The sequence below is a fragment of the Halichoerus grypus genome, chromosome 9 (genome assembly GCF_964656455.1).
Source record: "Halichoerus grypus chromosome 9, mHalGry1.hap1.1, whole genome shotgun sequence".
Classification (NCBI taxonomy): Eukaryota; Metazoa; Chordata; class Mammalia; order Carnivora; family Phocidae; genus Halichoerus; species Halichoerus grypus.
Window position 1 is genome coordinate 79,263,594 of NC_135720.1, and position 23,776 is coordinate 79,287,369.

At 37.5% G+C, this 23,776-nt stretch overlaps 1 long non-coding RNA gene across 1 annotated transcript; it reads right to left on the bottom strand.

Moving 5' to 3' along the window:
• Positions 1–1,688: 1,688 nt before the first annotated feature.
• LOC118548279 (uncharacterized) lies at positions 1,689–16,397 on the bottom strand. Its single transcript, XR_013440938.1, has 5 exons — positions 16,200–16,397; positions 6,726–6,826; positions 5,531–5,648; positions 2,763–2,807; positions 1,689–1,765 (listed from the first exon to the last, which is right to left on the bottom strand). It is a non-coding gene; the product is annotated as an uncharacterized LOC118548279 (long non-coding RNA).
• Between the last annotated feature and the right edge of the window lie 7,379 nt (positions 16,398–23,776).

The following is a 23,776-nucleotide window of genomic DNA, read 5'->3' on the forward strand; positions in this document are numbered from 1 at the left end:
GAGGTTCCCATGATTTCCACATCGTAATCTATCCTCCTTTACAACCCTAATCTGGTTTTGTCCAGGGCTGCTATATCCCAAGCCCTTTGGTGCTTCCACTGAGTTCTTTCTGTCATTTTACATGTCTGTGTCCTCCAGAATCCCTGAGCATTAGTGCTATTATAATCTCTATTAAGGAGAAAAGAATATATGAAAATATGAAGATTTCATCTATACTATGAAGAGGCCATTGTGTTTTGCCTACATTTTTTTTGCTAACCTCTTGAGGCCCAGTAACATAATTACTGGGAAACATCTTTTGATCTGTAACTTCAAATTTCCTGTAAGTATCTAGTAGAGTTACTTGGCATTTATTCATTCCTATAAAGCAGAAGTTAAGAGCCCAGAGCTGGGTTCAAATCTCTGTTCTTCTGATTACTGGCTGTGTGACCTTAGGCAAGTCACTTTATCACCCTGGACTTCTGTTTTCTTATTCACACCATGGAGACAAAGAAATACCTGGACTACAAGCTTTGCAAGTATCAATGTATGTAAAGCCCTTTGTAGAGGCAGTTCCCAGATCGCAGCAAACCCTTGCAAAATTTTAGCAATTGTTTTTTAAATATTTATTAAGCAATTTCTACTCATAGAACACACATATATCTTGCTGTGGGAAATAGAAAAAACAAACAAACAAAAAACGGTCAGTGCCGGGTCATGATGACTGCGTTATGATAGATGATGACTGTGTTATGATAGTGATGTCTCTTCGGAAATACTCCATATTCGAAATTCTAAACCATATACTGCATATAATTTAAAATCCAAAACAAATACCTGCATGGAAAATAAAGTGTGAGACTATCCTGTTCATCTCAAGTGGAAGACTCTCAACCCTGAATATTTCACTGGCATGTGTGTTTGAAGTTGTTTCTGTTGGTTTTTATTTTTCCCTTTGTTTCTGTTAGTTCCAGAAGAAGGTACTATTGCCAGTAAATGAGGCCACACACTGCTGCTTTGCAGGGTAGCATTTTTATAGCCGTTAAGAAAGGCAAAGCTTGATATGTCTTTATACAAATATGAGAATTGCCAATTATTGACTTTCTCAGCCCATTCGGTGCTACATTCTTTCAGGGGTGGGGGGAAACCTCAGCAGATCTCTCTCTCTCTCTCTCTTTTTTTTTAAAGATTTTATTTATTTATTTGAGAGAGAGAGAGAGCATGAGAGGGGGGAGGGTCAGAGGGAGAAGCAGACTCCCCGCTGAGCAGGGAGCCCGATGCAGGACTCGATCCTGGGACTCCAGGATCATGACCTGAGCTGAAGGCAGTCGCTTAACCAACTGAGCCACCCAGGCGCGCTCAGCAGATCTCTTGATAGCACTCCAGGGCACTGATTCGAAAGAAAATGGTTTCCAATGGAATTTTATTAAGTCAAATGGGGACAAGCTGAACACAAGTAGGAAATGCTAGAAAATGGTATGAAAAATAAAGTCTGAACATGCCCAGTCAGTATATTTTTAAAATTATATCTACTTTAAGTCCACAATTTCCTGTAGTCTTTAGGAAGATTTCAAAGAGAATATTTAAATGCATGTTCTTTTCAATCCAAAAATTAGCATGCCATGCAGTAGATGAAAAATCATTTTCTTTCTTCACATGTGGTATATTCACACTGCTTTTATTTGCAAAAAATTAGGATGAATACTTACCTTCCATGTTTCAACTCAAATAATTTTCAATATATGATGATGAGTTCAGTATCCATGAGCTGTGGCCAAAGATTTCCCTTTATATTGCAAATGGGTAGACATAATGTTTCAAAGTCAGGAAATCCTTGAACTTTCATGTTTTTTGTTCACAGCAGTTAGATACCCTCTGAGAAATACAACTATAAAAGAATATCAGGACTGCAAAAGCAAAAGTAAATGGCCCTATATGCCACTTGTAATACATAAACTTGTAAATAAACCAAACAAATGAATTTGGGGAAAAAAGATGATTTAAAGCATTAATGGAAAATGATGTATTTATTCATTCTTTTGACTGAGGATACAGTACGCTAGTAGGTTTCAGGTGCCAAAAATAAAATGGCAAGTAAGACAAAAACTCATCCTCCTGGAAATAAGAATCATAATGACACTAATGTCTAAAAATCTTCTAGGTACGTACACTTAGATGAGTTAAGATGCCTAAGGGTATCTCCATGCTGGAGGCAGAATTATCTTAGAGTCGTTTCTGTTTTATTATTTTGGTGCTTTGAATAAGCTGTGGGTCTTTCTATATAAAGAAAAATATCAACACTATCTTTCTGCCTTTAGATTCATAATATCTGCATATAGAAAGTATACACAATGAAATGTTATAGTCATAATATTTTCAGACATTGTTTATGCCTGTATGTGTAACCTTGATCTTAATCTAATTAAAAAGGGTAAGCTCTGGGGCACCTGGCTGGCTCAGTTGGTAGAGCATGCGACTCTTGATCTCAGGGTCCTGAGTTCAAGCCTCATGGTGGGCGGGGAGCCTACTTAATTTTTTAAAAATAAGGTAAGTTCTGGCATAATGACAATAACTTCATTTAATGTCTGTTCACAACTGAAACTAAAGAAGTGAAATGGTTATTATAAATACAGAGGGTAATTATACGAGGGCTAGTGATTTAAATCAGATGTGATGGCTGGAACTATAGCAGCTTTTTGTGACCAAGTAGCAACATCCTGATGAAGAAGAGCAAACACGTTGAAAGTGGTAGAAATAAATAAACTCATATTGGTTTAACTCACTGTCAGATGGGCATTTTCTTATTTGCAGCTGAAGCCATTCTTCAGCTAACATGAGTGAAACACAAGATTTGGATTAAGAATTTCTCATACCTTGACACGGAGGCTGTTTAACATGATGGTAACATGCCGACACTGGGGCCATGGTCTGACTGAAAGAGAGTAACCTGGCTACTGATCCTATGGGAGAGCCAGACTGGGATTTAGGGATCCACAGGAGGCACAGAAAATTATGAGTGGGCTTTGCATACATAGTGAAAGCGGCCAAAGGAACTTCAGAGAAGGCTTCGCCTGTGATGAAGGTTTAAACATAAGGGGAAGGGGTGAATCCCATGGCAGTGGTAATTCCTAAATCCCCATTTCATCTCTGTGCTCTGTATACCGTGCTGTGTAACTAATCAAGCTTTCCTTTCCCTTACATGCATTCATTTCTTCCTGGTATTAATTCATATGCAGCATTGATTGCATCAAGCGATGAACCCCCAAGCAGTAAGCATTACTTTCTACCTTGGAAAGAGTAAAATTAATTAACACCTTTGGCATTTGAAGACTATAAAAACTTGCCTAAGGTCAAAAATGAGCACTCGTGGGTCTTTATTAGCAACTTTTTGCTTAGTCCACTGGGTACCTGTAGGTCTATTTTTGTCAGAATTCTTAAAGAAATAAATTATTTATATCCTAATTATGGAAAGTTATTATTTCAGCTCGTTGTTGAAAATGGCCACAGGAAATATATCAACCTGTGAAGTAAAACTGTATTCAGTGGTCATAGAAAGATAGAAGCTTTCTTTTTAAAAAAAAAAAAAAAAAAGATGGTGTTTAGGAAAGACATAGAAACAAGATGTAATTAAAAAAAAAAAACAGAAAAAATAAGAAAGATCCTAAAAATATAGTCTACTGCATTCTAGAGAGAATTTTAGAAAAAAAAAAAAATTAGCAGCCTAAGAAAGAAACCTTAACAAACATCTCTCCAGGTCATCCCTACAAAGCAAACATTGAATGCTTACAGGGTTTGTAAATTGTTTCCAGCCACTGGACTTACGGAGTTTGACTTCTCTAAGAATCAAGAATGTTGCAAATATGATATGATCCCTAATAGGATATATATTGTAATGCAAAATCCCTCTTCCAGGAATATCGCCAACGATTTTGCTTTTCCCTAGAAATGTAGCAAGGTAAAATCAATTCCACGTCCCCAGCTTATTATTGATTTTTCTTTGTTCGACATAAAAACTTTCCTGTTAAGAGCTCTCCAGAATGGCCAGGAATTCAGTGAAGGGGACGACAATGTAATGCATCTATTCAGAAAAGCTTTCCATTAGAATTCGAGACACAATTCCATTTGAGAACAATACTATATTGCTAGGCACCGAACTTTCTTCTCCTTTCAGTACATTTAGCGAAAAGGAGTAAAGGGGGGTATTAAATAAAAGGTAGAGTAGGATTCTAAACAACCTGTAACTCATTGCCAATTAATCTGAAAGTCAGGAAAACAGCTTCCTTTCACAACATCAGCCAACCTGAAATGTTCTGCAGGCTGGTACTAGTTGACTTCATCTGTATGCTTTGGTCATTAAAAAATAATAATAATTTTATTTTATATAAGTGCTAAATTATAAAGATATATTTTATGATTTCGGGAAAATGAATTGCACCCCTTGCAATTTATAGAGGATGTGCATAATGACCTTCCATAAAAAAAAGTAGTTGATTGTAGTGTTATTTATAAATAGCAGGAACATACAGATTAAAACCAAAGTTCAAAACACAGCAACTGGCTAAATAAAATGCACAGAGTGAAATAATTTAAGTGTGGTATTTGAAATGTTTCATGTAGAACTTATTTATTGGTTAGAAAAGATGTGTGCTGTATTTTAAGTAAAAAATTCAGGTTTTATGTCAGTAAAATCCCATTTTGTATAAAAGAGAGAGTTTGATTGTGTCTGTGGCGTTTCTGCATTCTTAAAATATACAGAGAAAAAGGTATAGAAAGATATACAATTATAACAATACTATCATTGAGTTGTGAGTTCTTTTAGCAGATTCTTATTTTTTTCTTTCTGTTTTGCTTTTGGCTTTGATAAAGAGAAGTAAAAATGCTATTTAAAACAAAAACACTGACAGTGGAGAACTTAAATTCAGAGAGAAATTAAAAGTTTACCCACTCTCATCTTCTACCTAGTATGAGAATGCCTTCTGCAATATGCTTATCCTTGGATAACTCAGCCATTAGTCCAATGCCTCTAGGCAAACGGAGCTCACTTAATTTCTAGGTAGGCCGAATGGAAAGCTTCAATTATGAGAAATGTCTTTTATTTTAGTTTTTAAATTCAACTCTCCAAAAAAATAAATAAATAAATTCAACTCTCCCTACTTATGACTTCTCTTTGGCTCTCCTTGTTCTTTGTAAGTAGCAAGTGGGTTAAACAGGCTTATTCTTCATTCTAAAAGGCAGGTTTCCCAATACTTAAGGACTGCTTTGTACTCCAACTCTTCCCCCGCCTCCCCATGTCTCTTTAATCTCTTGGCACAGGCAGATGGTGAAGGGTGTAGAAGAGCAGGGAGGTCAAGCAGTCAAGAATGCTGCTCTAGCAGACCTCTACTCTGAACAAGGAGCCTGTGGCCCCTCTTGCAGGTACCCCATTTTCTACAAGTGGTTCTCCTAGGGGCTCCATCACAGGGGAATGGAAGTCAGGTGGGACATACCCTATGTGAGGGCAGGTAAACACGTGTGCATCCATCCTAGTCTAGAACATGGAATTTTGACTCACCTTCTGCCTGTAAGACCTTTTTTTATATCCAAAAGCATCCAAATGATTTTTGATGAACTCACAATGAAAGGAAAAGAATGGAAAGGGGGATGAGACGTAGCAGAGTAGAGGACAGTACCTGGAGAAAAATTTTAAAAATGATTCTTTTTGTAACCCACAACCAATTCCACGTATTTTAAGTATTTTCACTATTAGATTGTTGTCAGCTCCTTGAGTACTTGAAGGCAGAGATGTTTCTTTGAGTCATTGGTAGTACCTGCTTCAGACGTCGCCTGTAATAACACTCAGTGATATTGCCTATGCTTCATACATGTTACGTTACGTTATTCAACCTCCACACCCATATTCGTGCATACATAGACCCTCACGATTAGAATCACATGCACACGGGTTTTCTTCAGACAGGCGTATCAGAAAATTGACTTACTGAAAAATACCCACATTGAAAAACAAACATAATTACCCTGCTAGATTGAAATATACACAGAACATGAATGAATAAATTTTCAAATTATTCTATCCTCTGTGGATGTGAGTTTTGTTATAGCATTATCAGTAAATTAGCCTAATTAGAAATTAATTGAAGAAAACTCCCCATACTCTCTGCAAGGGATTAAACAGGTATCGGCTGGTTAAAGTTGGGTTTTTAAAATACTTGGTGGTTTTAATTTGGACTCTGGATGTAAGCACTGGTTTCAAATTGTCCCCAGAATCTTCCTGGCCAAAGAAAATATAGCAATACAAGAACAGATTCTAATTTAGCAGAAAATATGGGATGAGAAAAATTAGATCCTTTGGGAAATATTAGCTCCTGTACATTATACAGGTAGGTAATAATCCAAAATGCTATTTTCCAGGATCCTAAAACCTCCCACAGAGGCCCTATTTATTTGGGCTTTTAAAATAGCTCAGCATAGGATGGAGCATGAAATGCATTTGGGCCACTGCATTGGAGCATTACAGCAAGTCAGCAGTGAGTCACAGTTCTCTGCCCCGTGGGTCATAGATCAGTCTGTTCCACATCCTTAGAGGGAAAATTCCTGTCAGGTTATCTAGGGTGAAAATTCTTCTCTCCCTCAGGCAGAAGGAGGGCAGCTCTCCAAAGGACTATTTTAGTCCTGTTACTCACTGCTCACCCAGGGACATCCCCAGCTCAAATTCCAGACGGTAACAAGAAAAAGCTGGGGTCACTCACCCGTGCACTTCAGAAGAGGGCAGAGATGCAGAACCAGCCCTGATTTGGCAACTCGGCCTCGCACCTGAATATAAAGGCAGCTTCCTGAACCTTAGGAAAAGCTGAGTCCAAACGGGAATAGAACCATGTAGGGATAGAACAAGGGTAAGAGAAAAAGACATGTCAAGATCTCCATATTCAGATATTCCTGCATATAAAACTCTGGAGTAAACTTAGGTCTGCTTCCTCTTCCTTCTTCAGCCCATGGCATTTTTTATTTCAACTACTATACATATTGTTTCTAGAAGTGCCATGCTGTTCTTTTCTCAAAAGTGACTGGTTTTTGGTTTTGGGGTTTTTTTAGTAGTCACGATTTCTCTGGTCACATTTTATTTCTCTAAACACATTATACATAATTATTTTCTACTTTATGTCTGATAGTTCTAATAACTAGTCTCGTGAATCTTTTCAGCTCTGTGTTGTTTCTGTTGATTTTTCACTCTCGGGCCTTGATTTGTGATTTTAGACTCTAAGTGAGGCACTTTTCCTTCAACTTTATTTTTGGAAATCTGTGAAGATGTGAGTTGAAGTGGATTTTCTCAGAGAGACCGAGCTTTCGTCAGCCAGCCTATGGGGGCACTTCTGATCCAGAGCCACTTGCAATTAAATTATTAGCTCGAAGTTGTTCAGTTCACTCTGATTGTATGAATTTGGACCACAACTCATGAAAGACACCCATTGTTAATGAATTCTCAATATACAACTTTCCAACCCAGCTCAAAGCTACAGCGTGCTTCTCTCTCCAGCTGGCAGGGTTTGGTTCCATCTCATACTAAGGCCATAGCCACCAGCACCTGTGTGGGAGTCTGTTTGCAGATTCCCCATCATGCCGGCATAGTCCTTACCTTCTGTCTTCTCTACCCCATGCAGCTATCAAAAAGGAAGGCTAATTTATCTCCCAGGATTCTGACTCTCACATCATTTTTTTTCCCCGATTTTGAATTTTCCTTATTTCTTATGCCAGCTCAGCTCAGCATTTTAATTATTTCAAACAAGAGGGTAATTCGGGATATGTATTCCAGCAAAGTGCCAGAAACAAAAGTTACTACTCCCTTAAAATGGTTCACATTCCGATATATTTCCCCCATTGGGCAATATTAGTAATCAGTCTCTTTTCCAGGACCACGCACAGAGTGGCCCAGAGTGGGGCGAAATAAAACCCGGATGAGCAGAACAAATGCATTTCATGACATTCAGCCCATGTGGACTCTGCCCTCAGCTCCTCTGGCTTCTTTTGGTTGTTCCTACTGGTTATGCTCATTCCCACAGCAAGACAGTTGCAAGATCTATTCTTTCTTCCCCTCCCACCTTCAAGAATTTCAGCTCCGAGATCTAAGAGAGCTTTCTAACGTGCAGACAAGGTCATATGCCTAGCATTTATGTAACACTCCGTGCCTTTCTTGTATGATGTTAACACAATCCCAATGAAACAATTAATCTGAGGATTAGTTGTTTGATGTCAGTTTCCCTGATTGCTAGAAAGTAAGCTCCTGCGCAAAGGAACAGTCTTATTCATAGAAAGACCTCCAGTGCCCAGCATACTGCCTGGAATAGAATAGTCTTTTGTTAATTCTCTGTTGCATGGATTCTTAAATGAAGAGTTGAAAGGCATTATACAGACATCCTAAAAAGGGAGAAATTGCACAGTAACCTTTTTCTTATCTTTTACTTTAAGTGTATAACGAATGTGGGAGTTAATGGCCATGTAGATGATCAATGGTGTGTAACCAATTCTCCCTTCTAATAAGGCAGGCAGATGGACTGCTGTTGGGGGGGGAGGGAGGGGGGCTGCCAGGAAGTTGCTCATCTATTCAGGACCAGGAAGCTGCATGACTTACAATCTCGGGGTTTAAAGTGGAGAACAGCACTTACTGAAACCATTTAAATGATTTAAACTTTTTGTCACCTCAATTTTATTTGAATTAAGATGCTGCATGCTTAATGTATCTAATTATTTAGAATTCAACCTTAAAATATTCCCTATGGTACATTATAAAGTAAAAATAATATAAAAGATAACTGTTGTATGTATAAACAAGGGAATACACCAAAACACTAGCACCAGGAATCAAATACATATTTTCCCCTTCACTGAATTGTATCATTTTGGGTGTCAAATAAACCTTGTGACAGTCTCATTTGAGAGGTTCCCATTTCATTCAAGCATGAAGCAAAACTTTTGGAAAGAAAACTCAATAAAATAAAATAATGCTGTCAAGAAATATTGTATTTATTCTGGATTCCTTTAATTACATTCTCTTTATGATATGACAAGAATAAGAAACTCCTCTTAAAGATATTGGCAATAAATTTATGCTAAAACCCTAAAGCACTAACTGGATATTCCATAATAAAAATGCATAATCATTTCAATTAGAATATTCCATAATTATAATTATCTCCATATATCTGCATGACAAAAGGACTTTTTGTTTCCTATTTTACTTGTGAAAAACAAAAATAAAGCAAAGACAAAGCAAACTCCCTAAACCAAGCATATGTAAGTTTACATTAAAAAGAGAATTTAAAAGATAATTTTAATACAGAAATGAATCTATAATCTTTTGTGGTATTTTTGTATGAAGGAATTGTTAAAATTTTCTTTGTAAATGAAACTGAAAGAACAAGAAACAGATCGCTTTCTATAACCAAAGGATACAGAATACCCAAAATTATGTGTGATAATAGATGTGATTTCAAATAACCATAGGCAAAAATTCACTTCACAGGGTCAGTAAATTACTTGTTCTTTTTACTTGCTAAAGAACAGATTGAGGAACAGAATAAAAGAAAAGAAAAGAGAACAAGAAGAAAAAGAAAGAAAGAAGAAAGAAAGAAAGAAAGAAAGGAAGGAAGGAAGGAAGAAAAAAAGAAAGAAAGGAAGAAAGAAGGAAAGAAAGAAAGGAAGACCACCAGGAATAGTAACTAAGTCTAATAGAGGAGATTTAACCAAGATAGTAATATTTGTGACCTGTCTCATGATTTATAAAGTACTTACACAACATGTTATCATCTGATTCATTCAAAAATCACATATTTTTGATGATTCAGGAAAGGCATGAGTCCACCTTTTTAAAAATAAGGCATTTCAGAGAGCAAACCCCCTTTTCTCAAGATCAAAAAGCTATTATCAGTAGAATCAAAACTGGAGGCAAGGTTTTCCTTCCCCTACTACAAATGGACATTTTCCCCATTACTCTGGGCTACTGAATTTTGACTGAGAAAATGAACTGTTCCAGCTTAGCATGGAAAGATATGGTTTTACAACAGAAATGTAAAAAGTATGAGACAATATCAAAGCATAATGTTCATTAATAGTAGGCTAGATTAACAGAAACACAGACCAGTGTGAAGGAGATAACTGGCTAGCTTCAGTCTGTGGTGTTAGACCACAATAGGAATATTATGTCAAGTTCTGAGACCTCTGCTTTAGGAAAATTATAGATCAAGGGTCATTATCAAATAGCAGGCCCAGTCAAATCTGGAGATGTTATATGCACAGCCAGAAAAAGTGATGAAAAACTTGAAATCTGCATACTTTGGGGCAGTATGGGCATTGTCCAGTTGTCCATGGGACACATCACTCTCATGTGTCTTATTTCCAGCAACTGCGCACACTTATTCTCTTTCCTGCCCCTTGTAGGGATTTGATTTTCCAGACAACTGGTGTAAATAAGCTAAAGAATTTTTCAAAAGGAGTAGCCAGATGGTAAAGAAATAAACTGTACCATCTGAGACGTGATTAAAGAACTGGGTAAGTCTAACCTGAGAAAGATAAGGCTTGACTATGAGACCAAATTAGATGAAATCTGAAGGCAGTTTTCATCATGTCACTACTCTGCTTTGAACCATGTAAAAGGTTGCCCATTCTTCCAGGACAAAGACCAGATGTTTGACAAGTCAAAATAAACTCCATCCTCTATAATCTGACCTCTCCTTAAATTCACTTCCTCTCAGTGAAGAAAATTGCAACTGACCACTTTGAACCTGGTGTTCTCATGACTCCATGCTCTCACATGGTCTAGGTCCTCCTTTTGCTCATCTTGTTTGCTTAAACAAATTATAATTTTTTTTTTCTGCAATTCAGCGCAAGCATCCCTTCTTCTCACAAGCCCTCCTGACCCTTGCAGAGCTAAGCACCACTTTACCCAGGCTCCAGTAATCTTAGGCTGTATTTTCATTGTGGCTCGCCCTTCCTCCTCCTGTATTACACCATGACGCCTTGTAGGCAAGGGGCTATGTCTTCTTTATTTTTGAGCTCTTAGTCTTTAGTGCAATGCCTGGTACATGGAAGGTGCTCGAATGTTTATCTAATGATACCAATACCTCCTTTTCAATATTTGAACACCTGGTGATGGAAGAAACGTCAGGAATACCCAAGGTGAGTGAGGACTAGAATCAGGACCTGTGAGTGACACTCATGGAACACAGCTTTTCCTATGCAGTGGGAGAAAATATTTCCAACAAATCAGAAGTCTTGCATAGATAGAAAGGCCCCCCTGGGTGGAGAAGCAAGGAAGACAGCCAAGCATGGGCCGAGGAGTCTAGCCCTGAAAAGTGAGTTGATTCAGTGGGTCGTTCAGTTCCCTTTAGTCCTGAGTCTAGGACTTCTCTAAATGTATTACTGCACCTGCTGAGAAGGTGCTGTGCACAGAAACACCACACTAAAGGTTTGGGGGAAGCAGTCTCCTCCCCGGGTCCGGGAGTAGGAGGGAATTCTACTTTAATAAATTGGCTCTTGAGGGAAAAGAAAATAAGAAGGGCCAATCTGGTAATTAGTGTGGTTCTGATGACTCTTGCTGAGGTTTTCAGAGTGTTCCTAAATCACTACAGTATTTCACACAGAAACACTGCCAAGCCATAAAACGTCCTCAGGTTCATAACCAGAAATAGAACCCACATGCCTTGTCTTATTGAGGGAAAGGCATTATGCTCTTTAAAGTCTCCAGGAATTGGGGCACCTTGAATTAAAATTTATAAATAAAGACCAAAAATAAATATGTTCTGCAATCTGGAAAGAAAATCACTTTAGAATTTACATCCTTTTTTTGCGGGGGGGGGGGGGCTTGCTATAAACCTTCTCTCTCTCTATCTCTTATACTCTCTTTTGCTTAGGGTTCTAGCAAACTTAGGTCCTTCTTCCTCCCTCTATCTCAACATCTATCTATCTTTCCTGTGTGTAGGTGCAGAAAGATTCTCTGAATTCATTTTGCTTCACCGGATTGCAGAGACAGGACACTGCCTAAAACCATTTCTTCTGCTAATGCAGTTACAGAGTTTCTACCCAGAGACTACCTATTCATCCATGGATGAATGAACAGATTTTAATTCTTGCTTCACATAGCGCCCTGAGTTTCTAACAGTCCAGAAGAATGTCATATACTTCTGCAATTTCTGGGAGCCACAGTTTTAAAAGACTAGTGAGTACAGAGGTCAGACCAAGAGATGTCCCACCTAATTATAGTCAAGATCTACAAATACTGCCGTGTGGTCCCTGATGAGGGCAACTCTTCTCACAAGAGTGGCCTCCATGGCCTTTTCTCTGAAGCAACAGCCCAGGCAGTGCTCTGTGCAGACCGTGGAATCAGAGGAGTCCCTGGTTTCACATACAAACATGACCACCACAGCAGCCTGTGGGAACTTTCTTTACTTTCCTCTGTTGCCATGTATATAATAATCATAGTACTTACATCATGGGGGTTTTGGTAAGGGTTCATGAAATTAATCACTATGCAATGCCCTATATCTTAAGTGTTTAACAAGTGCCTTTGAAAAATATGTTTTAGTATTAGCACGCTACTGAGGCCAAATGACCCCAAAGTGTCCAGTTACTAGAATAAACTGCAACCCTACTTACGTTTACATATAAACAATTGCGTGTAAGAACTATATGATAGTGTAAATGAATCAGTACAAAATCATTCCTACTACTGTAGAGAAAGAACTCAAACGACATTGGCTATGTATTCATTCATTCATTGTTTTCACTCATAACACACATATTTATTGATCTCCATCTGGGTACTGACGATTTATAAGAAGGTCAGCTCTTTCCCTGAAGAGCTGATGGGATGCAAAGTTAATGTTTCCTTCAGCAATTGTGAGACAAAATGAGCAAATAAGACCTACTTATATCTTCATTTTAAGCATATATTTCTAGGTACGGTGTTCCCAAAGAGTTGTCCCCACGCATCCCTCGGTATTTTTGTTTCCTTGGGTAAAAGCAAATGGATTTCATATCATATAAATAAAGTGCCTCTGAATAGTCCTAAGTGATGTAAGCAAATGAGACATAAGCAAAAGCCTCAAGAAGCATTTTCATTATCCATACATGACTAAATTTTTATTGTGGTTCGTTGCGACTACAGTGCCCAAAAGACACTGAATATTTAAATGGTGTATGCATAGGTGATGGGTCATGATGGTCCTGCCAAGATTTTATAGCCCAAGTCCAAACCCATTACCCAGCATGTGCACAGTAGGATGTCACAAAGAAGACCCAATATTTCTCTCTGTGTCTGTCTCTGTCTCTCTCTCACACACACGCACATGAACAAAAACTGTCATGAGAGAAGAGCAATTGCTTGTTAGCTCTCACTTTCCTGAAGAATTACTGGATTTGGACTAGAAATATTCTATTGAAAAATTCCATTCTCAGGGCGCCTGCATGGCTCAGATGGTTAAGCATCTGCCTTCGGCTCAGGTCATGATCTCAGGGTCCTGGGATCAAGCCCCGCATCGGGCTCCCTGCTTGGCGGGGAGCCTGCTTCTCCCTCTCCCTTTACTGTTCCGCCTGCTTGTGCTCTTTCGCTCTCTCTGTCAAATAAATAAATAAAAATCTTAAAAAAGGAAAAAGAAAAATTCCATTCTCCCCCATGAACATTTCCACTTAGAAGAATTTGCCTTAGATTGTCAGTTAATATTCAGAAACTTCTGTTCTATGACCATAATGAGTGATTTCAGTTATTTCCAGTAATGGCAGGGATTCTGTTTTACTTTCCCTTTCTCTTGATTGCAGAAAGGCCTTCAAATATAACTGGAATTCAAGAAATTAAAATCTAGTAGATTCCCACCCTTCAAATAAAGTTTCATCAGATCTGCCTTTCATTCTGAATTCTGCTCCCTTTCTTACAAATTTTCACTTCTCTTTGGCTCAGATGATTGATAAATTATCCTAATGATGCTATCTGTGTTTAAGCTAATGACCTGTCTAAAGGAATTAGAGATTTATTTTACAAAGTGAGGAATGTGACTACCAAGTCAGAGGGCAAGAGAAACTGTCAGAGATGACAGAAACTGTCAAAAGAAATGAGTTTTGGGGCTGGACTAAGAGTGATTTTTTTTTCAGATTTGCTAAAGTTATACCATCTGAGTAATGGTTATAGTAGATATCAAAGGTGCGCTGCAGCGTGTTGCATAAAACCCTTGGTAGAAATAGTACACAAAGGACACAGCTTTAAGCAATGAGAAATGAAAGAAATAAATGTATCATGTAATTTTACACAAAAGATCAAGTTAAATTTGCTTTAATACAGAAGATACAAGAACTTAAAAGAAAATAGTTCTTCATGGTTTAGATGTACTGAACAATGCTTTGTTTAAAAAAATAAAGCTATTTTATCTGATTGATGCACAAAGGGTTGTTTCCTATTCAGAGCAGTTCTTTATGATTCTTGACATAACATGTTTCAAAACTTGGCAACATCATTCTGTGCCCTTGCTGAATCCAACTTTAATGTCTTTCAGGTAAAGGCTCAAAACTCAACTGGAAATATCAACCTTAAAGAAAAATCCCTTTCTCTGGCTGACACCATCCCCCAACAGGCCATGTGGCTACATAATTTTAACAACCCCACCACTCAAAGCATCAGGACTCCGTTAAAGGGTACCTACTAAATGCTACTTAGTTCTTGCCTTTCCTTAGACCTTTAATGGCCATTTTATTGCTGTTACTTTTAGGCCCTGCCTTTGTAACACCCTGATGAAGCGTGTCTTCCAGGTTCCAACAATTCTAAGTCAAGCTAGTGATGGCGTAAGGACTCCAACCTATGCCCCTGTGGGAGGATCAAGTCCCTATAAGTCATGAGAACAGTCAGCGAGAGACTTTTACACCTCCAGAAGAAGATAGGGACAATGGCCCTGCTCAGCAGCAAGCAGTTACAGGTGAAGAGACCACTGCCCTTCATCATCCTTTAAGAATAATGAGAATAGGGGCGCCTGGCTGGCTCAGTCAGTTAAGCGTCTGCCTTCAGCCCGGGTCATGATCCTGGGGTCCTGGGATCAAGCCCCATGGCAGGCTCCCTGCTCAGCGGGGAACCTGCTTCTCCTTCTCCCTCTGCCTCTCTCCCCTGCTTGTGCTCTCTCTCTCTGTCAAATAAACAAATAAAATCTTTTTTTAAAAAAGCAGAAGAATGAGGATAAAAATCTCAGGAGGGAAAATGAGACAGTAAAGGAAAATCAAGAAGGACTTAACTCCAGTAAAGCCACTGGTCTGAGGCAAGGGCTAAAAGTTCCCATAGGCTTAGAGATAAATACCTCCTTCTGGGAAAGCAAACAAATAAGAAATAACAGCCATTAAGGATTAATGGTTGTCTGGGAAAATTAGAAGTAACAATTTAAAGCTTGCTTGCGCAAGTATTTCTATTTTTCAGGAGCTCTAAAAGAATGTCAATTATGGAAAAAGTCATCCTGTGATTGTCTTGTGTCCACTGAAAAGTAACGACCACAAGATAATGACCGTGGGACTGAAAAATGCTTCTCCACTCCTAGTCCCTCACACTTTGAAAAAGTGCCTTTATAAGCCTTGCATGCTACCCTTTCTAAGAGTGACATTCCTCTTTCTTATCAGATCCCTCATATACAAAGTATCCCAAATAAACTCCATTTGCTGTCTTTAAAAAAAAAAAAGCCCTTTCTCCTCCGTCTCATAATTTTGGTTTGGGATAAGCATGTTAATTTTGGTGTCCACAGATATAATTATGGAATTATCTAAAGATTTTGGAAATGGGGCATTTGTTTACTATAGTGTGAGAAAATTTCACCTATAAATAAAAAACCTGGAAAAGATATCAAAAAAAGCAAAAATCTTAAAATATACTTTCTAATGAATTCAGTTGAGAAAAAAAAAATCTATGCTATAAACCTTTAGCTGTCATTTAAACAACCAGAAAGTAAAAAAGACCAGATATTATAATCTAATTTCTAATAGAAACTTGGTAAATATAAAATAGTAGCTTTCTGATTGCTAAATAAACATAGGTCACATTTTCAAAACGTAACCTAAACACTACCAGCCTAGGTCATAAATCTCACAATTTTTTTGGTATGAAAAAAGTGCATTTTTGATCTGAAAATTCATCAAGTAACCAGATATGCCAGTTATAAATGTATTGACTTTCAGATCCAAAATTACCCTTCAATAGATGTCCTACCTACCTCTTTTCAGCATCTCTCCTTTATGGTGAGTACGGTGCTAAACCTTCTCAGTAGGGGGCGCCGGTGGGATACGAGACAAGAAGGACTCCATATTTCCGCGGACTGCGGTGGGTCAGCCGCTTGCATATGAGAACGTTTGCCCTAGCGTGTGTTCCAGAACGCGTGGTCCCTCAGTAATCTTGCAGTTTAGTTTGGCAATAACCTTTCAGCAGCTCTCTCATTCCAGAAACCAGCATCCCAAAGGGTTTCTATCCAAACTGTTGCCCAAACCTACTGCACCCTACATACTAATACTGAAGTCATCTCAGCCATCCTAGCATCCATAATACCAATGCAAACCTGACTTCCTTAACTCCGTGGGGTTCCCATGAAACCTGTACTCCTTTGTCTGTGGCCTGGGAAGGTTCCAGCAACCCTGCTCCCTTACCGTGCTCGAGGTCACCTTCTGCTTACCCAATCTCTGCAGACCAACTCCAGCCCTGTTAAAGCAGCAAAACACTTTGCTCTCCAGTGAGTGGAACCACACCTTCTCCAGCAAATTCTGAACACCTTCCAAGTTTGTCCTTCCTCAGGTACTCTCTCATCCCCACGATAGCATACTGAGTCTTGTTCTATCTTATGATTACTCTTTTATCATACTTAAATAATTCTTTATATTAAACTTATGCTGTTCAACCTACTGTGGGGGTTCTCACTCTTGAATGAACCTAGACTGATACATCTCAATGTAGCTCTAATCTGTACAACCATATTAGGAATAAAAATAAAGTTATATATCAAATTCGGGGCCTTCCAAACTGGAATGGAATCTCTTGTGATTTTTCAAGATCCTAATACTGAAAGCTGGGTCTATTTCTCTTGCTGTGAAAAACATACTCTGGTCTAGAGTTTTACACTAAAGAGGTAAGAAGCAAGTAGGTTGCCAATGTTCAATAATCACTATTTAATTTTAATTAAAAGTAGTGACCTTTGAAAATGTGCATATGGCCCTATTAGATTTGGTATTATATTTATTCTCCCACCATAAACAACTAGGAAACTGGACAAAGTATATGAAAAACTTTTTCAGGCTTTGAACAGCATGCAACACCAGAGTTTCATGCATGAGAGGAAGGGAAACAAACAATATATGCCTTATAATAACTTGATTTTATGCTTTGAGGTGCTTTCAGATCTCAGCATAGGTTGAAGTGATAAGTTAATTCAATGTCCTTAATAGTTGTGGAACTATTCAAATTATGTATTTCATATTGGGTGAATTGTGACAATAATAAGATAAAAAGAGAGGCAAACATAAAACAAATTCTTAACTATAGAGAACAAACTGAGGGTTGCTGCAGGGGAGGTGGGTGGGGGATGGGCTAGATGGGTAATGGGTATTAAGGAGGGCACTTGTTGTGATGAGTACTTGGTGTTCCATGTAAGTGATGAATCACTAAATTCTACTCCTGAAACTAATATTACACTATATGTTAACTAGAATTTAAATAAAAACTTGAAATTACAAGAAAGAAAGAAAGAAAGAAAGAAAGAAAGAAAGAAAGAAAGAAAGAAAAAAGAAAAGAAGCAAGAAAACAAGAAAGAAAGAAAGAAGAAAGAAAGAAAGAAAGAAAGAAAGAAAGAAAGAAAGAAAGAAAGAAAGAAAGAAAGAAAGAAAGAAAGGGGGGCGCCTGGGTGGCTCAGTCATTAAGTGTCTGCCTTCAGCTCAGGTCATGATCCCAGGGTTCTGGGATCGAGCGTTGCATCGGGCTCCCTGCTGGGCAGGAGGCCTGCTTCTCCCTCTCCCACTCCCCCTGCTTGTGTTCCTACTCTCGCTATCTCTCTCTGTCAAATAAATAAATAAAATATTAAAAAGAAAGAAGCAAAGAATGAAAGAAAGAAGGAGAGGAAGAAAGAATTTTCCTTTTGTCATTTTTTGTTGACTAAAATGTTTTTTCTTTCCAAAATTAACTTTCCCCGTAATAATTTTAGAATATATATCTCATGAGCTTGATTACTTTTCTGCCTACTTTTGTGTGTTTTTTCTTTCGTATTTTTTGTCTATGACTAATCCAGGAATCCATAGCTACTTAGTTAATATATAAATGCAAATGAGTATTCGCCTGATTTTGTTTTTTGAAGTTATGAGCTTTTTGCTAAATACTTTAATGTATTAAAATATGCTATTTCAATTTCATATTCCCCAAATAATTTTATTTAACAAGGAGAGTGAGTAAATTTAAAAGTCTGACCCTTTTTACATTTTAATGAGAATTTTTTTGTTGATCTGAAAAAAAAAAGTCATGTAAAGACTTTTGCTTTTTTCTCCAAACCTGAATGAATAAATATCAGCTATGACATTTCAGCAGCAATTCCAACCTAGCTTCATCTTCTTTCCTCTAGAATCAAATTTGGGTTTCATGAAAAACAGTAGAGCAGATTCAGTCACCTTAACCATAGCACACATGCCAAAGTGCTCTCGCCCATTTATGTATTTGTTTAGCTTTGTAAGAACACGTGTTCTATTCCAACATGTGGGATTATATTGTTTTGGAAATACACATAGTGCAATAAAAAATGCAAAATATATAAATAAATATTTGTTTCTGCTGTTTTATTCTAGGGATTTTTTTCCATAGAGAAAAAAGAAAATATAATAGATCTTCTTTTAGTCCAGAAGTTTTCCTGATCCTAGGCACAGAGGCTAGGAGTTATTGATCAGGTTGTTGGAGTAATTCATCACTTTTTACCATCAATTATGGAGGGTTTTGTTTTTATTTTATTTTTATTTCAGTGGGTTATTTCAAACATATGACATTCAGTAGTGAACCAAGAAAGAATCAATATTGAATTTAAATTTTCCTCCTATTTGGATTTGAGCAGCAAATTTACATTCCTAATCCAATTTTAAATCACGAAGACATCAAGCCAATTTCTTTTCTTCCTTGGAATTTCCAACCTCTCTGCCCATGTTTCTTTCTCTGTGGTCCATCTAGGCAAGAATTCAGCTTTATTTATCAGCCTCTATATGCCCCGGTGCCTAGTGTATGAACCTGAGGCACAGGTCCCGAGAGGCTGATGAGTTATTTGAAAGACAAGAATATTGGAAGTGTCAGAATACAAATTATTGTTTACCAAAAGTTGTTATTAGTAATTATTTTCTTTTTTTTAAGATTTTATTTATTTATTTGACAGAGAGAGACACAGCGAGAGAGGGAACACAAGCAGGGGGAGTGGGAGAGGGAGAAGCAGGCTCTCCGCGGAGCAGGGAGCCCGATGCGGGGCTCGATCCCAGGACTCTGGGATCACGACCTGAGCCGAAGGCAGACGCTTAACAGCTAAGCCACTCAGGCGCCCCCAAATATTTTCTAAATTCACCTATTCAACTTGTCTATTTGTTTAATGCTGACCTCCTTACCTGAGTTACCCCAGCAGCATCTGCGTCAGCAACATCAGCCTTGGATTTTGAATTCCCAAGAGGCAGATTATGTCTGTCTAATTTGCTGTGCGCAGCAACTAATAATGCATGTTATGAAAATAGATTCTCAGTGTGTTTTGATGGTGATAAATTTCACTGAGTCTATTTTAATATCTTATTCTGGTTATATTTTAAAAGGGAAACATCACTATCACTATAGCACACAATTAACCCTTATGTATTTGAAAAAAAAAACAAGATATGAAATGTATTTGAGGTTTATATCTGAATTATCTGAACTATATTAATTTTGCAGGAAAAAACTTGTATAAGATAAAATCCAAATGTCATTGAATGGACAGTAATTTAAAAATACCTTGAAGATTAGCCTTCCGTTAGTATTCAGTTAATGATCCAATAGTTTCATCAAGGAAATATGTTTAATTTAGTCTTTATTCGTTTAAAAATTTAGAGTTAGATTTGGACCAAGGCTATTGCACTTTCTGTGGGCTGATACCAATAATTATGTGACTCTGAAGTGATTATTAACATTCTGCTATAGGTATTCTTAGTTCATTCTAAAGTTGCAATTGTAGGCAGAAAAGTGTCAAGAGAACTCACTTATAAAACAAATAACGACATGCCACAAAATTATCCTAAGTCAATAATGCTAACTCATACTCCAGTGAACTTAGGTACAAATTTTTCTGCCAAAATTGCAGGGTGAATTTTTATTTAAAAAAAGAGAATCTTTTAACTGATTGCCCAATTTATTTTTATCCAATGCAATTGAAAGAATAATTTTTGTGCCTAATTTTTTATACATAGTCATCTTAGAGTATGTCTAATTCATTTACCCCAGAAATTTTAAGGAAAAGACCAACTCTATTAGGGTTTTGCAACACACCTCTCCAGTAAGTATTGTGCATATTTTGGATGAACGTGAACCAAGAGAAAGCTCCATAGTTCTTCTATAATCTGCACTGTGTGGTGTCAGAGCAAACATAATTTTATTTGAATTTCCATACCTTCCAAAGGGAATTAAATATTTCATTATTTTAAATAATCTAGAATTGTTCCTCTTTGTTAGTTCAGTTAATTAAGGAATGGGAAAATATGTAGACTGTTTTAAAGTCAGGTTCTTGAATCACTCTGTCAATCAAAACCCCTATGGTGAAGCCCTTGCATTGCCGTTCTGAGGGCTCTAATGCTGCTCCCTGCGAGTACCTCCTACCCCACCCTGAGGAATTAGTGCAGTTAGGCAATTACACTGCTGACCAGGCTGTTTTTCCTACTGTGGCACTTTTGCTCTGACCCCTCTCTTGAAACATTTTCTTTTCTCTTCTCACAATTGATTTCTTGTACCTCTTACAAGTTTCCAATTCAAGTCCTACCTTCAACTTAGCTTCTTTGACCATTCTTCTTTTTTTTTTTTTTTAAGATTTTATTTATTTATTTGACAGAGAGAGAGACAGCAAGAGAGGGAACACAAGCAGGGGGAGTTGGGGGAGGGAGAAGCAGGTTTCCCGCCAAGCAGGGAGCCCGATGCGGGGCTCGATCCCAGGACCCTGGGATCATGACCTGAGCCGAAGGCAGACGCTTAACAACTGAGCCACCCAGGCGCCCCTGACCATTCTTCTTTACAATCCTCTTAGACTATGCCAGACCCATTTATTGTTAGTTGCAAAAAAAAAAAAAAAAAATTATCATATAGGGCGCCTGGGTGGCTTAGTCATTTAAGCGTCTGCCTCTGGCTCAGGTTGTGATCCCAGGGTCCTGGGATCAAGTCCTGAGTCGGGCTCTTTGCTCAGCAAGGAGTCTGCTTCTCCCTCTGCCCCTTCCCCCCCCCCACACTCATGCTCTCTCTCTCTCTCATAAATAAAATCTTTAAAAAACTATCATATAATAATCTCATTTTTGTTATTTAACTTTCATGTTAGTGTTAAACTTTGTATGTTCACAAACTTCTCCTTATTTTTTTAAAGATTTTATTTATTTGACACAGAGATAGAGAGAGAGAGAGAGAGCACAAGCAGGGGGAGCAGGAGAGGGAGAAGCAGGCTCCCCGCTGAGCAGGGAACCCTATGTGGAGGGCTCCATCTCAGAACCCTGAGATCATGACCTGAGCCAAAGGCAGACACTTAATGGACTGAGCCACCCAGGAACCCCACAAACTTCTCTTTAGAGGGTAGAGTCAATGAATTAAAATTCCATGTATCCCTTTCATTGCCAAGTGGAACACAGAGTGTTCAATAGATGTATGCTGAAAAGAGTGAATGAAGACAGTGAATGACTTCCTGAGCGTTCTCAAACTGAGTTAACATTGTGTAGCTCTATGGAGTTGTTGCATCTGGGTAATAACAGATGTGAACTCTGACGACAAGAGGAAAGGGGCTTGCCTCTTGATGCCGGGTACATAGAACTCTTGAGCTTGTAAGGATATTTGATTAAATCCTATGAATAATATGGTTTGCTACTGGACATTATGTGTTTGATGGATTAAAACTAGTCATATGTCCAGAAGTTTTGGCAACAAACACAAACAAAAAATAATTTAAAATAACATTTCTTTTATAAGAGGTTGGGTGAGAAAGGAAAAAACAGAACATTCACAAGTGGTTATTTGAGATAAGTTGGATTCAACATACACTTTAATTGGCAAGCAGTATCTTTCTTTATTCTTCTTCCTCATTAGAAAAAAAACATAAATGAATATTTCTATAACTGAATTTCAAGAGCAAGGAAGTTACTGAGAAATAATTTCATATTGGGAGATAGATGCCTGCCAATTTAGGGGAGGGAATTTTCATATTTTATTCATTTTGTTTCTTTACATGTTTGTTTTTTGTTTATTTTAACTGAAATACACACATACACACAAATAAAAGAAAAAAACAGACAAAATTGAGGAGACTATAGGAAAAAAAGACAAAAACATAAAGAGAAACCATTTGTGATTTTTAAAGTGTTTTTTGCAGTTTTTTTATATTTATAATAATAGGAAATAAAACACAATAAAGAAAAATATATAGTATTATGAGAAAGAAAGAGAAATTATAAACTGACGTTATTTCTGAAGATCTTCCCTTACAGCCATACTTCCACATAGATTTTGAGTCCAGAGCCATCATGTCCCTGAGAGCCCTGCTTCGTTACGGAAGGCTCCTTCTTTATCTTTCCTATTTCTATTTCTATTTCTCATGTATATATTTCTCATGTAAAGCTTATAGAGACATAGGAGATTGTTATATAGTAGAAAAAAATTATGTTGACAATTTTGTGGGAAAACTATGATTTTTTATCTTCAATAATTTTTATGTTCCACAAAGAAGGCCTAATTGAGCTTTGTGTCTTAGCTCCTAACATTGTGAAAGTCCCTGTATTTCTCAAACTGGGGTTAGCAAACATATTTTCAGGCTATACGCCAGGTTTTTTTTAATATTGAATTTTTGTTTCAATAACCTAAAAAAAGAAAAATAAATATAAACACAACTTGAAAACAAGCCAGAGCATTTCATAATCTACTTTCCATTAGATATTACATTTACCATAACACAGGCAACAACCAAAAGAATCCAAAATATATTTCATTTTCTATTGACATGTCTAAAGGACATAGAAATCAATCCGACTTATAACCCAAAATAATGTTCCATGGAAATTCTCTCTCCCATTGCTTTAGCTTTCAATACTGCTTACGCCCTTCAGCTTCTCTCTCCCTTCACACTCACTTGAGCCCTTACCCATATAATGGTTCTTTCCTTTCTTCCCCTCTCCCTTCTCCCTTTTCTTTCCCATCATTTATTTTTCTCTCAGATAAATGAATATCTCCCCTGCTTTTAGTATCTCTTGCCCACATCCCCAATCTTACCAAAGATTATTTTAATACAATTAAGTAAGCTTTATTATTTGTACAACAAGAACAAAAAAAAAAAAAAAGGAAAAAGGAAAATGCTTGCTTGGTGAGCCATAAAGAGGTAGGAAAGAGAAAAATCTGAATAACCGCATACTAGTAATTTTTGTGACTGTATGATAAGCATATTTTAACCTTGTTTTGGATGGCCAAGTAATTTCCATTCTGCATTTGAGTTACAGTCTCATTTGTGTTTTGTGACCACATAAATTAAGAGTATTTGTGTTTAAAATCACATCTTAAAACATTTCAAGCTAGGAACTGAAG